We start from the raw sequence: 12,548 nt of genomic DNA on the forward strand, positions 1-12,548 counted from the left end.
CATATTGGCGGCGAGCTCCACCACTGGAAAAGCTGGCGCCACCGTCGGCGTGACGTGCAATGAGGGATCACGTGGACACAGCGGCCGCGTCGGCTGCTTCGGAGGCGCCGAAGCGAGCGAAACTTTAAAGTCCCACCTGCGCCGCGGTTCAGATTAAGTGGTGAGGCTTTACCGCCTTGGGGGTCAACTTGAGAACATCTGAAACTACTATAATAGGTAGTGGTTTCCTTTGGAGGCGTGCAGCATGGTAGGTTACTGCTCGGTGCCGCAGTTCCAGACGTACGCAACGGAGTCCGGTGTCAGCCTTATTCACACGTAGCCGCAGGACAAGGAGCTGCGTGAAGCTTGGCTGGCGAAACTTAGAGCCGCCATACAGCCATCGGCTACAACTCGGGTATGCAGCAAGCACAGACGCGAGGAAAATTTCTGCGATGGCGTCGGGACTGTGCGATGTTCAGCGAGTAGCAGAAAACACGCACTGAGACGCTCGCCCGCGCCAGCTGCCTGGCTAATGTCAGGACGGTTCGGTCTATGAACTTGTTGAAGCTAGATACTGGCAAGTTCACTGGAACGGAAAGGGAGCGGTAAGACGCGCATTAAAGAAAGGCAGGGCATATGGTCATGTTTGTGATAAGAATTCATGCACTGGATTACAAAAAAGAAGCAGAGGGAAATCGCACGCTGAGAAGACCGATAAACATGCAGTGCGCTGCAACTTGAGAAATAATACTGAAATGTCCAAGAATTTAGAAGACAAAAAAAGGTTGAATCGTCGTGACCACACATCATAGTCGCCGTAGGCGTCGAAGTCTATATAACGAAAATATTTTTGAACAGTTCTGATAGCGTCCACGTTACAATGGTTGCTAGTGTACTGTCAAATGCTAATATGCTGCGGCCTAAAGCTCACGGCACGGTGCGAAAACACGCTCACAGCGAAAGCAAAACATTGTGTGCGGTCATGCATGCAGACACGCAGTCGGTCGCTGCGAACCCGTGCGATCGCTGCATTGAGGCTTCATTCTGTTATGACCCATTCGATTATACAGACAACCTACTATAAGAACATATTTCACATAGCTTACTTTCAGCGTTTGCCTACCTTTCACGCAAGAAGCCGGTTCGGGAAACACCATCGCGGCGACCGCGCGTTCGCTGTGCGTCTTCGGTAAAAAGATAGCGTCTGTAAACGATCTTGGGCTTTAAGTTTGCCCAAGATTATTATATCGACAGTCAAAAACTTCCCGTGTTTTGAGAGTACCGACATAAATGTCCAGGGGGGCTGCCACGTGGTGTTTTTATTGAGCGCCGTAAGCGAAACCTATGAGGAGCGCGCCGCGTGATCCCTCATACTACGCAAGGGAGACGCTTCCGACAGATGGCGACTCCGTAACTTCTCGCCCCCAATAGTTCCGAACGTAACTGGATGATTATTGGCTACACTAGAGAGCTTTATTTTTGCTCGCTACATGTTACGGTGCAGCCATACGTGACATGTTAGGACCTTTGTGCATGCACGTCGTATACTGCGAATTACTGTGGCAGTTACCGCCGTTAAACGCAATAGCCATCCTAATCCTGGCAACATGGCAGCGCCCATACAGCTCTGACCAGCCGCTTCGATCCAAATTCGCGCTTGTTACTGGCTCACCGCCTTGTTAGCAAGGACAAGCTTCAAAATCAGTCATCCCTAAGTCTCATCTCAAGCTTAGGTCAGATTATTAGGTATTTTTTCTCGTAATTATTGAGATAAGCTGTTTTCATGTTGCTAAGACCACAGACACGTCACCGAGCCGTAAAACTGGTTTGGTTTGTAGTTAGCAGATAGCGCCGCAGCATTAGCACCTATGATGCGTTGGTGATGTGGAACGCTATAAAGACTAATTGTTCACTGCATCATTAATTTACTACCCCGCTTTAGTTTGGTACGTGATCTCGGTAGCGAGCAAACGCCAACTAGACCCGGAGAAGACGCTTTGGCGCAGGTGAACATTTGTAGAGGCATTCACCCCTACCACTTGCTACGGAGGCTGCAAGGTAACTGCAGGGAAAGCGTACCGGTAAAGCAGGGCCCTGTCGTCGCATGCATCCAAACGCAGCTTATGGTAACGGAGTCAAAACATTTTTTGCGTCCATGCACCCACCATGGAGCACGTAACATGATGTCAAGCAGACGCTAAGCAGATGAGGTGGCGCGGATGAGCATATCTCGGGGGACATTCGGCCTTGCTATTGGATAAAAATTCTTGTAGCTTCTACAGTGCTTCAACCAGCTTGTGAGATGGAATATTGGTCTCTCGTCGCGCAGGACGTCGGTGGCATGCGGTGTCCTTGATATCTCCGCAATATTGTCCAAATAATTCCGGTCTACAGCCAACATGCTAACGTATAAACTGTACATAAAATAACCCGTACAAATTTAATCGCAAAACTCGCAGCGTAAGACTCGAAGGGCCGCTCAGCGGCGCTGAATTAGGCAATAATACTTTCGCATTCACAACTCATAAGTGCTTAGGTGTCCTCGGATTTTTCTGCAGCATTCTTTGTTGCGCTTTAAAAGGTTCTCAAGATGAACGTCATCGAACTAGCCTGCTTGTCCATCTTTACGTGAATTGTGTTTGGCTTGGAAAACGACGATACGAAGTAAACGACATCGTCACGCTCCACGCTATTGCCTCTGCCGGGAGCCAGGGCAGGGTTCTGGCTTCCGCTGATTGTGTGAGCGTTGTTACCGCACAGATAAACGTTCCTGGTGAAGAACTCTCTGCATACCGCTCCACAGTACATACACTGCTCTGAGCGGAATGGATAGCAAACGTCCCGCTAAATGTATGCAATACTTTCGTTGGGCGCAGGCGAATGCCGGCTGTTTTCGTTCGGTCTCCTGTCGTACATCATCGAGGTGAGGCGCATGCAACGCCACTGTCTGCATTCCTAGTCATGTCTGGGTTATGTCATGCAAGGATGCTGTTCCTGCTCCTTAGCAGTAGTCTCGTGCGCCACGCCATGTTGGCTCTGCTTATTATTAAGGCACCATATGACGAGCTCGAGCACAACGCTAAACCTTGCTATTGGCTTCCCTGCTTCGCCTTAAGGGGGAACTGTTTTAATGCGGACATATTATATGGCTCACGAAGCTGGAAATGTTGCAGCGTCTCCGAAGAGAGTACAAATAAAACGTGCGCAGCTTGCACTAGTGGTGCAAGGCTGCAGTCAACAGCGGAGCTTGTCATCACCTAGCTTTTACGTGGCTTGCTTAAGGTGTTTGTAGATTTTGCGAGGTTATGCTAGGTTTGGCTAAGTTGTCTCGTCTGGTTTGGTGCAGGAAGTTGTCATGCAGTCCCAGGTCGGGATCGCTTTCTCGGCGACTTCGAGCGTTCCGGCGCCGACTCTCGCGTTCCCTGGACTAAAACTCGCGATCCTCGACTCGGCGTCGCTTCTTCTCATCAGCAGCTTCGGCGCGGTGTTCCGGATCAGCTCGGCGACGATGCATCGCTTCTCGCTTGGCAGTACGGCGCTTTTCCTGGTAAGCCGCTTCTTCTACGGGCGCCCGGACTTCCTTCAGTCTTCCCATGGCGGCAGCACGTACGCACGGAGTAGAGGAGGCGAGAGGTGTGTCGCCGCGCCGGCTGTTCCGAGCTTTTACTCGCCTGTGACGTCATGGCTCCGCCCTACGCGCGTGGAGTGCGAGGAGGTTACGTGGCTCGGTGCTCTCGCAGGTGGTTGCTAGGTAACGCGAGGTGGCGCATAGCTGGGCTGAGTTTTCTGGTAACGCTTCACGGCGGAACCAAAGCTAAAACAGCTCCGCTGCTAAAAGTCACGCGGTCACAGCCGATCAACTGGAGGCGCGTGCCGCGTGGGCGCTCGGTTCGTTGAAGCACCACAAAAAGGTGCTTACAGGGGAAAGAAAAAAAGAACCAGGAAGCTCACCTCCGCGCACAGCTTGCGCCGCAAGCGTGTCCGGGTAAAGATTACGGTTTCGTAAGCTGCAGCTTCCGGGAAGCGGCAGCTGTGTGGCCGGTCTAAATATAGGGCCCCTCGTCCCAGCGCTGTCAGTCGGTGCGGTGATTTCGGCGAGTTCTGTCATGCGCTCCGGTTAACAAACCTTCGACTTCGAATTCTCGGTCAGTAGCTGCGTCCGGCTCCTTTGGACGCCCACGCAAGTATGCGAACGAGGCAGAGGCGTCGCAATACTTTCGCATTCGTCCACGCAGGCATACATTACGTGCCCTTGATTTTTTTTTTCTTTTTATTCCGGTTGGTCGGTCACATCGAAGAAGGAAAGTCTAGCCTATAATAACACACAAGCGGTCCGCCACTGTCACAGACCTCAATTGGTGTGGCTTCAGGTAACGCGTGCTCTACGTTCGTGACAGCTCACACTTTGAATCAACTGAAACATATATTGGCGTAAACAAATGCATGAACGTATCAAAACACTTATTTCCAAATATACAATGTGTTTCACGTAACTTGTGCCAAGGATTTTAAATGAGTTATTTGCTGCAGCTGAATAAAACTAATGCCTTATGGTTTGCCGTCATAAGGCGCTCCTCGAATTATTTCTTACATTACACTTATTAGTTAATTAACTAAGAGTAATTATGCAAAATTTTTATTATTAACTTTAGGGCCAAGTGCGTTTCGTTGTGTTGTAGGGGGGGGGGGGGGGGGGGTTCACAAACGACCGATACAATTTTTTTGTGGCAACGTACATGCTGCGTGGCGATCTTTTTTCGCCATTTAACAAAAGCCCGCGAAATATGAAATAAACAACGTCACTGCGCTCGTGGCGGTTCTGTATCGACTATCGGCACCTGAACAAGACTACAAAAAAGGTCGTCTACCCTTTGCCGCGAATAGACGACGCACTCGATTCTCTCCATGGAGCAAGGTACTTTACTTCCCTAGATCTTCGATCCTGCTCGTTCCTGCTTCGATCATGCTCGTCAACGGCAACTGGCCGTTGACGAGCAGGATCGCCGAAAGACCTCCTTCGTTACACCGGATGGGCTCTACCAGTTTAAAGTCATGCCCTTCGGGTTGTGTAATGCCCCAGCAACATTTCAAAGAATGATGGACATCCTCATTCGCGGGTTCAAGTGGTCTGCTTGCTTATGTTACCTTGACGACGTCGTCGCTTTTTCGCCTTCATTCCCCAGTCATGTCCAACGATTATGGGCTATTTTGCAGCTATTTCACAACGCCTGGCTTCAACTAAACTCCTCCAAATGCCGTTTCGGTCGCCTAGAAATCACCGTACTTTGCGACCTTGTTGATGCGGCCGGTATCCGATCTTACCCTGCCAAAGTACGCGCTGTTACCAACTTTCCAAACGTGAAGGTCTTGTTCGACGCAACACAAACTGGCCACGATGTACAGACAAATGACATGACGGAACAGCTGAACCCAACAGTTACCGACATGCTTGCAATGTACCCCGCAGGGGCGTCTGCGCAAGCAGGCGTTTGGTGTGTTGCGACACCACGTACCCGAGCACACGAGGGTTGGGCCCTCCCGCGTGTAGCCGTGCGCGGCTTAGCCGTGTCCGGGGAAAGGGGGATCCTGGAGGTTGAGCCGATGCCGGGTGTTCGGACCTTTAAGGCCCCCCGGCAGAGGCAACACACCTCTTTGGCCTCTGCTTCACGTAGACGGCACCCCCGGACTGACCCACCCGGGGGAAATCGGCAGTCGCCTTTTCCTGTCCTCTCCAATCTTCGTCTTTCTCTCTAGCCTTTTTCATCTATCCTGTCTTCTCATCACTTCTCACTTCCTTGTTTCCCGGCGGCAAGGGTTAACCTTGTGTGGCTAGCCAGCCTTGGTTATGCTGTATTTGGTTATAGCAGCGATGTACGGCTGGCGTTGGCAGGGTTTCTCTAGCAGCAACTTCTGTCACGTCCCCCTGTTGGGCTCCATGGTGGGTGGTCGGCATCGCAGCCGAAAACCCAACTGTACCTATGGAAAACGCGTTTCCTAAACTCCCTGATCGCCCTCAGAAACGAGGGCGCACCGAAGAAGTCTTTCAGTTTTTCGGACGGCAAGTCCATAATTTTCCTCGTTTTCACGTGATCCATTCAGAAAAACCAGGTAAACAAGTGCGAACAATCTCACCGTTCCTTGTATCGAAGACTCTAACCGAAGTGTTTGGTCCAGGATATATGGCGTCGAGGATGGCTAGCGGAGACCTCCTCTTGGAGCTCCGCGATCAGAAGCAATTTGAGAAACTGCCTCAGCTAGGATCATTTGGGGAGACCCAAGTAGTAGTAACCGCGCACCGCACGATGAATACCTCCCGGGGCGTTGTCTCGGACGATTATTTGCTGGAGCTCACTCAGGCTGAGCTCTTGGAGGGCTTCAGCGAACAGAATGTTATAAACGTGAAAAGAATAAAGATGAGGCGCGATGGTAAAGAAAGTTCGACCAAGCACCTAATTCTCACCTTCAATTCAAGTGTCCTGCCCGTATCAATCGAGGCCGGGTACATCAAGCTCCGTGTTAGGCCGTACGTGCCAAATCCGCTCCGATGCTTCAAATGCCAGCGCTTCGGCCACAGTTCGCAGAGCTGTCGGGGCCGCCAAACATGTGCGAAATGTAGTGCCCACGAACACACCACTGAATCTTGTGCAAACGCTCTTCACTGTGTAAACTGTGGTGGCGAGCATGCCGCATACTCGCGGTCGTGCCCGTCTTGGAAAAGAGAAAAGGAAATCGTAGCAGTTAAAGTCAAGGAAAACATAAGTTTCAAAGAGGCACGCAGGCGGGTATCGTACCTGCCCAAGAAAACCTTTGCAGATGTGGCGCGTCAGGGGGCAGCGTCACAACGGCCTCCGGCGGCTGTCCGACTCACAAGCAGTGAGTCGGCAGTTACGCCTTCTGCCCCCGCGGCGGTTGCAGCTAGCGCTGCTCCGTCAACCGAGGAGAAGGGACCATCGACACCGAAGGCGGGCGTAGCCGAGGCTGCCTCAACTTCCCAGGTCCCTTCCAGCGCTGGCAACAGCCGGCGCAGCCAAATCCCGCAGGGTGCCCCATCGACCTCCGGGCTGGTGGGCGCAGGGGTCTTGCCCTCCAAGGCGGGACTCCCCCTGAAAACTTCTCGCTCGCAAGAGCACGTGTCCGGCGCCTCACAAGAGGCAATGGACACAACACCTGTCCTCAAGGCGCACCAAGCACCTAAGGAGCGGCGAGGCTCGCTCGAACGCTCCAGAAAGGGCAAAACTCCCGTTACAGGGCCTCGAAAGGGCTCTGTAATTTAATCACTGTAATTTCCATAATCACTACTTCTGTTTCTGTACACACAGCACCTATTAACTCCCAATATGGATACACAAATAATTCAATGGAACGTCAGAGGTCTTCTCAGAAACCTTGATGATGTGCAGGAACTTATACAAAAACACAATCCAAAAGTGCTGTGTTTACAGGAAACACACTTAAAAAACAAACACAAAAACTTTCTTCGACAGTATCTAACTTTTCGCAAAGATCGCGATGATGCCGTCGCATCATCGGGCGGTGTTGCCATAGTCACTCATGGAAGTATAGCGTGTCAACCTTTCCAGCTACAAACGTCCCTTCAAGCAGTGGCGGTTCGAGCTGTCCTACTAAACAAACTCATCACCATTTGCTCGCTTTACATACCCCCGCATTACCAACTAAACAAACATCAATTTCAGTCCTTGATAGATCAATTGCCAGAACCTTATGTTGTTCTTGGCGATCTCAATGCGCACAGCAGCCTGTGGGGAGACTCTCGTATCGATGCGCGAGGTCGTCTCGTTGAACAGTTCCTTTTTTCGTCCGGTGCGTGTCTGCTGAATAAAAAGACACCCACATATTATTCTCTCGCAAACAGATCATTTTCTTCAATTGACCTCAGCCTAGTTTCCCCTTGTATACTGCCTGAACTCGAATGGGAAGTGACCAACAATCCTTACGGGAGCGACCACTTCCCCATACTGCTAAAAACACATAAAGAAAAAGAATGTCTACCACAGGCTCCTAGGTGGAATATCGATACAGCCGACTGGGAGAAGTTCCGAAACTTAACTAGTATCTCATGGAATGACATGTCTTCTTTAGGAATTGACGCTGCTGTGCAGTATCTCACAGCTTTCATTACAGATATTGCATCTAAATGCATATCAGAAGTAAATGGCTTGGCATGTAAACGGCGGGTCCTGTGGTGGAACGACGATTGTAGGATCGTTCGTAAGAAGCAAAACAAAGCGTGGGGGTTGCTGCGCGCTTCTCCCACTGCAGAGAATCTAATCAACTTTAAGCAAGTAAAATCCCAAGGCAGGAGAACCCGCCGACAGGCCAGAAGAGAAAGCTGGCAGAAGTACCTATCGAGCATTAACTCGTTTACAGACGAGGCCAAAGTCTGGAACAGGGTAAATAGAATTAGAGGGCGACAAACATATTCACTCCCTCTGGTAAACACACAGGGCGATACACTGGAAGATCAGGCAGACTCACTTGGGGAGCACTTTGAGAGCGTATCAAGTTCAAATCATTATTCGCAATCCTTCCTGAAACATAAACAAATAGAAGAACGTAAGCCATTAATAAGAAAAAGTCGAGAGAATGAGCCTTACAACCGTCCTTTCAGTATCGCCGAATTGAGAGCTGCCTTGAGCGCATGCAAGAGCTCCACACCAGGATATGATAGAATCATGTACGAAATGCTGAAAAACTTACACAATGACACGCAAGTGACACTACTTACACTTTTCAACACTATCTGGGACGCAGGGTACCTTCCGACCGCATGGAAAGAAGCCATTGTGGTCCCTGTTTTAAAACAAGGGAAAGATCCTTCCTCAGTGGCAAACTACCACCCGATAGCCCTCACAAGTTGCATGTGTAAGGTATTTGAAAAATGATAAATCGGCGACTGATCCATTTCCTTGAACAGAACAAAATGCTTGATCCCTATCAGTGTGGCTTCCGAGAAGGGCGCTCCACAACCGACCATCTTGTACGTATTGAAGGAAATATCCGGGACGCATTTATACACAAACAGTTCTTCCTCTCGATATTTCTCGATATGGAAAAGGCGTATGACACAACGTGGCGATACGGGATCTTGCGAGACTTATCGGAAATGGGCATTCATGGTAATATGCTAAACATAATAAAAAGCTACTTGTCCAATCGTACCTTCCGGGTGAAAGTCGGCAATGTGCTGTCAGGTCCTTTTACACAAGAAACTGGTGTACCCCAGGGAGGCGTGCTCAGTTGCACACTTTTTATTGTTAAAATGACAACGCTTCGTGCTTCCTTACCACTAGCCATTTTGTATTCCGTCTATGTGGACGACATTCAGATAGGCTTCAAATCCTGTAACCTCGCAGTATGCGAGAGACAGGTACAGCATGGTTTGAACAAGGTGTCAGGGTGGGCAGAGAAAAATGGTTTTAAAATCAATCCTCAAAAGAGTTCTTGTGTGTGTGCTGTTTACAAGGAAGAGAGGCCTCGTTCCGGATCCTTGCTTACAAATGTGTGGACAACAGATACCTGTAAACAAAGAGCACAAATTTCTAGGTGTTATACTCGACAATAGACTCACTTTCGTCCCACACATTAAACAACTCAAAGAAAAGTGTCTGAAAACAATGAACCTAATGAAACTTCTATCCCAGACTACGTGGGGTAGTGACAGGAAGTGCCTAATGAATCTGTATAAGAGCCTCATCCGGTCACGATTAGATTACGGTGCCGTGATACATAACTCTGCCGCCCCAAGCGCGCTAAAGATGCTAGACCCGGTTCACCATCTAGGCATCCGTTTAGCCACGGGCGCTTTCAGAACAAGCCCGATTGAAAGTTTATATGCCGAATCGAATGAATGGTCTCTACACCTACAGAGATCATACACCAGCTTTACATATTTCCTTAAAGTACGCTCTAATCCTGAACATCCATGTTTTGATACCGTTACCGATATGACGTGCGCTATACTTTTCAGCAATCGCCGCTCTATAAGACAGCCTTTCTCGCTGCGTGTGAAAGAGCATAGCGATGAAATGCATGTCCCACTCCTCGAGCATCGCTTAATCCACCTAACCAAGCTGTTACCTCCTTGGGAGTGGCAGGTGATACAATGTGACATATCCTTTATAAAAGTTACAAAGCACGCTCCAGAGGCAGAAATCCGGATGCATTTCCTAGAACTACAGTACAAGCACTCCTGCGCAGAGTTCTACACAGACGCTTCGAAATCAAATGCCGGGGTATCCTATCCAGCCGTCGGCACATCGTTTTCGGAATCCGATGTACTGCATCCGGAAACAAGTATCTTTACGGCCGAGGCCTACGCATTACTCTCTGCTGCGAAGCATATAAGAAAATCAAAACTTCCAAAAGCAGCGATCTATACTGACTCTCTAAGCGTCGTGAAAGCCTTAATGTCACTCAGCAAACATAAAAATCCCGTGTTTAATGAACTATATTCGGTCTTGTGCAAAGCGTACTCATCTAACCAGAATATCATAATATGCTGGGTCCCTGGCCATAGGGGAATCGAAGGTAACGTTCTGGCGGACGAGATGGCCACGTTAATCACATTGCAAGCTGTCAACCCTACCGCTGCGGTGCCTGTCACAGATCTGAGGCCTTTCTTGAGAAGGAGATTGCGAGACCACTGGCAACGCATGTGGGACGCCGAAACGGATAATAAGCTCCACCTGATAAAACCACAGTTAGAATTCTGGCCCTCTACTACAAAATCGCGCCGAACAGATGTCCTATTCTGTCGTCTCAGAATAGGACACACGTTTGGCACCCATAATTTTCTACTCGCCGGAAATGAGCCTCCAACCTGTGGTAGATGCGGGGAGAGGCTGACCGTACTCCATGTCCTCCTAGAGTGTCGGGAAGCCGAATCTGAGAGAAAGAGACATTTTTCATTAGCATACCGACAGCACATTCCTCTTCATCCTGCAATGCTTCTTGGTCCAGAACCGCTTTTTAATACAGACACAGTGCCAGGTTTTCTTAGAGATGTCGTCTTACATGTTATTAGTCCCATGAATTCGTAGCGCCTCTTCTCTCGAGAGGATGCCACTGCGATAATTGTTTTGAAATAGCACATGCCTCCAGGCCCTTGTATGTCTCAAGGGCTCTAAGGAGGCAGTAGTGCTCTGGCATTTCCTTTAATCTGAAATATTTTACCTGTCGTATCATTCTTTTTATATGCATCTAAATGTTAACAGTACAAGTCATACGTCATCGCCATAATTTTATCATACAGATTTTACGCACTTTAGAGCGTATATTTTAAGGCCTCTTTACAGCCACCTCACACCAACTTCATAGTAATCATAATTTCACTGCAAACTCATTAGCACAGACATGGCGCTCTTTGGCCATACCTGGCCCTTGCGCCAGAAAACCCCATACATCATCATCATCATCATGCTTGCAATGTATGTGTCCGCCGACTACCAGGATTGGGTCACTGCATTGCTTTTCGTGAAATTCGCGTATAACACGTCAAGACATGACACCACTGGTTATGCTCCTTTCTTTTTGTTGTACGGTCGAAATCCTACGTTGCCCATGGACACGTTGGTGCTTTCTTCCGTGTGCCCCCCTTCTAGTATGCTCTAGAGGCCATTTCCCGTGCTGAACATGCCGAGTTGCCCGCGCTCGCTTCAGCGAATTCCAGGTCCACCAACAATATCGGCACAATAGCCATCACAGGGCTTCCCACTTTGCTCTGGGACCCTTGTCCCCCTCTAGTCCACAGCGCGCTGTGTCGGTCTTTCACTAAACCTGCTGTTCCCACACACCGGCCCATATCACGCGTGCCGCCAAGTGACCGACGTAGCTTACGAAATTGCTCCATTGTCTTCGCCCCCATCGGCTGAACTCCGCACCGACATCGTGCACGTCGTCCGCCTGAAGCCCTCTCATGTCCCAGACACTGCTTAGCCCTATGGGCAGAGACCATTTTCTGTGCCGTCCTATTTCGACAGCACCGAGTCCGTGCTTTGGCCACCGGAGGGTAATGTTACGAGCCCCTTATGCTGCGGACGAAGAAGTTTCGTTTCGTTTACAAACGCTGGCGCATACCCACTAAAACTTTGTACAGCAGACGACAAAGAGGATGAGCTTTACCCCGGCTGACCATCTTTCTTGTTGTGGTGCCACTCACTGCCACTGTATAAATATTGTAGGTAAACCCTTTTGCACATCTCCCCGTCACAATATTTTACTTAAAGCGCAAAAATAAACACAAGGACACAAGAAAGAAAGACGAGACAGAACGAGCGCTGCTTCAAACTAGAGCTTATTTTCGAAAAAATCACGCCTGTTTATCAGTCGACACAGATCAAGAGCAAGCTCGCCCAAATTTCAGTTCTTATATCTTCCTTGCTCGGCTTCTCAGCACCACCTGCCGACGTGGACACTTCTCATTCTTCTCCAAGACACATGCGAAGCGCGACACCTCTGCCTACTACGCTCGAGCAAGCGCACTACCACAGGCAATGTTCGCTCCCGCAGTTACGGTGGTGACACGCGGTCGAGTTTTTGCTGTAGACTTG

General features: G+C 49.5%; 1 protein-coding gene and 1 long non-coding RNA gene across 2 annotated transcripts in view; both read left to right on the forward strand.

Moving 5' to 3' along the window:
- The window catches only part of LOC129382080 (uncharacterized), a 78,080-nt gene that overhangs the window by 46,136 nt on the left and 19,396 nt on the right, over positions 1-12,548 (forward strand). The window lies entirely within an intron of this gene.
- The window catches only part of LOC129382079 (uncharacterized), a 30,085-nt gene that overhangs the window by 10,063 nt on the left and 7,474 nt on the right, over positions 1-12,548 (forward strand). The gene's annotated exons all lie outside the window — the stretch shown is intronic.

This window comes from Dermacentor andersoni, chromosome 11, assembly GCF_023375885.2.
Source record: "Dermacentor andersoni chromosome 11, qqDerAnde1_hic_scaffold, whole genome shotgun sequence".
NCBI classification, from domain to species: Eukaryota; Metazoa; Arthropoda; class Arachnida; order Ixodida; family Ixodidae; genus Dermacentor; species Dermacentor andersoni.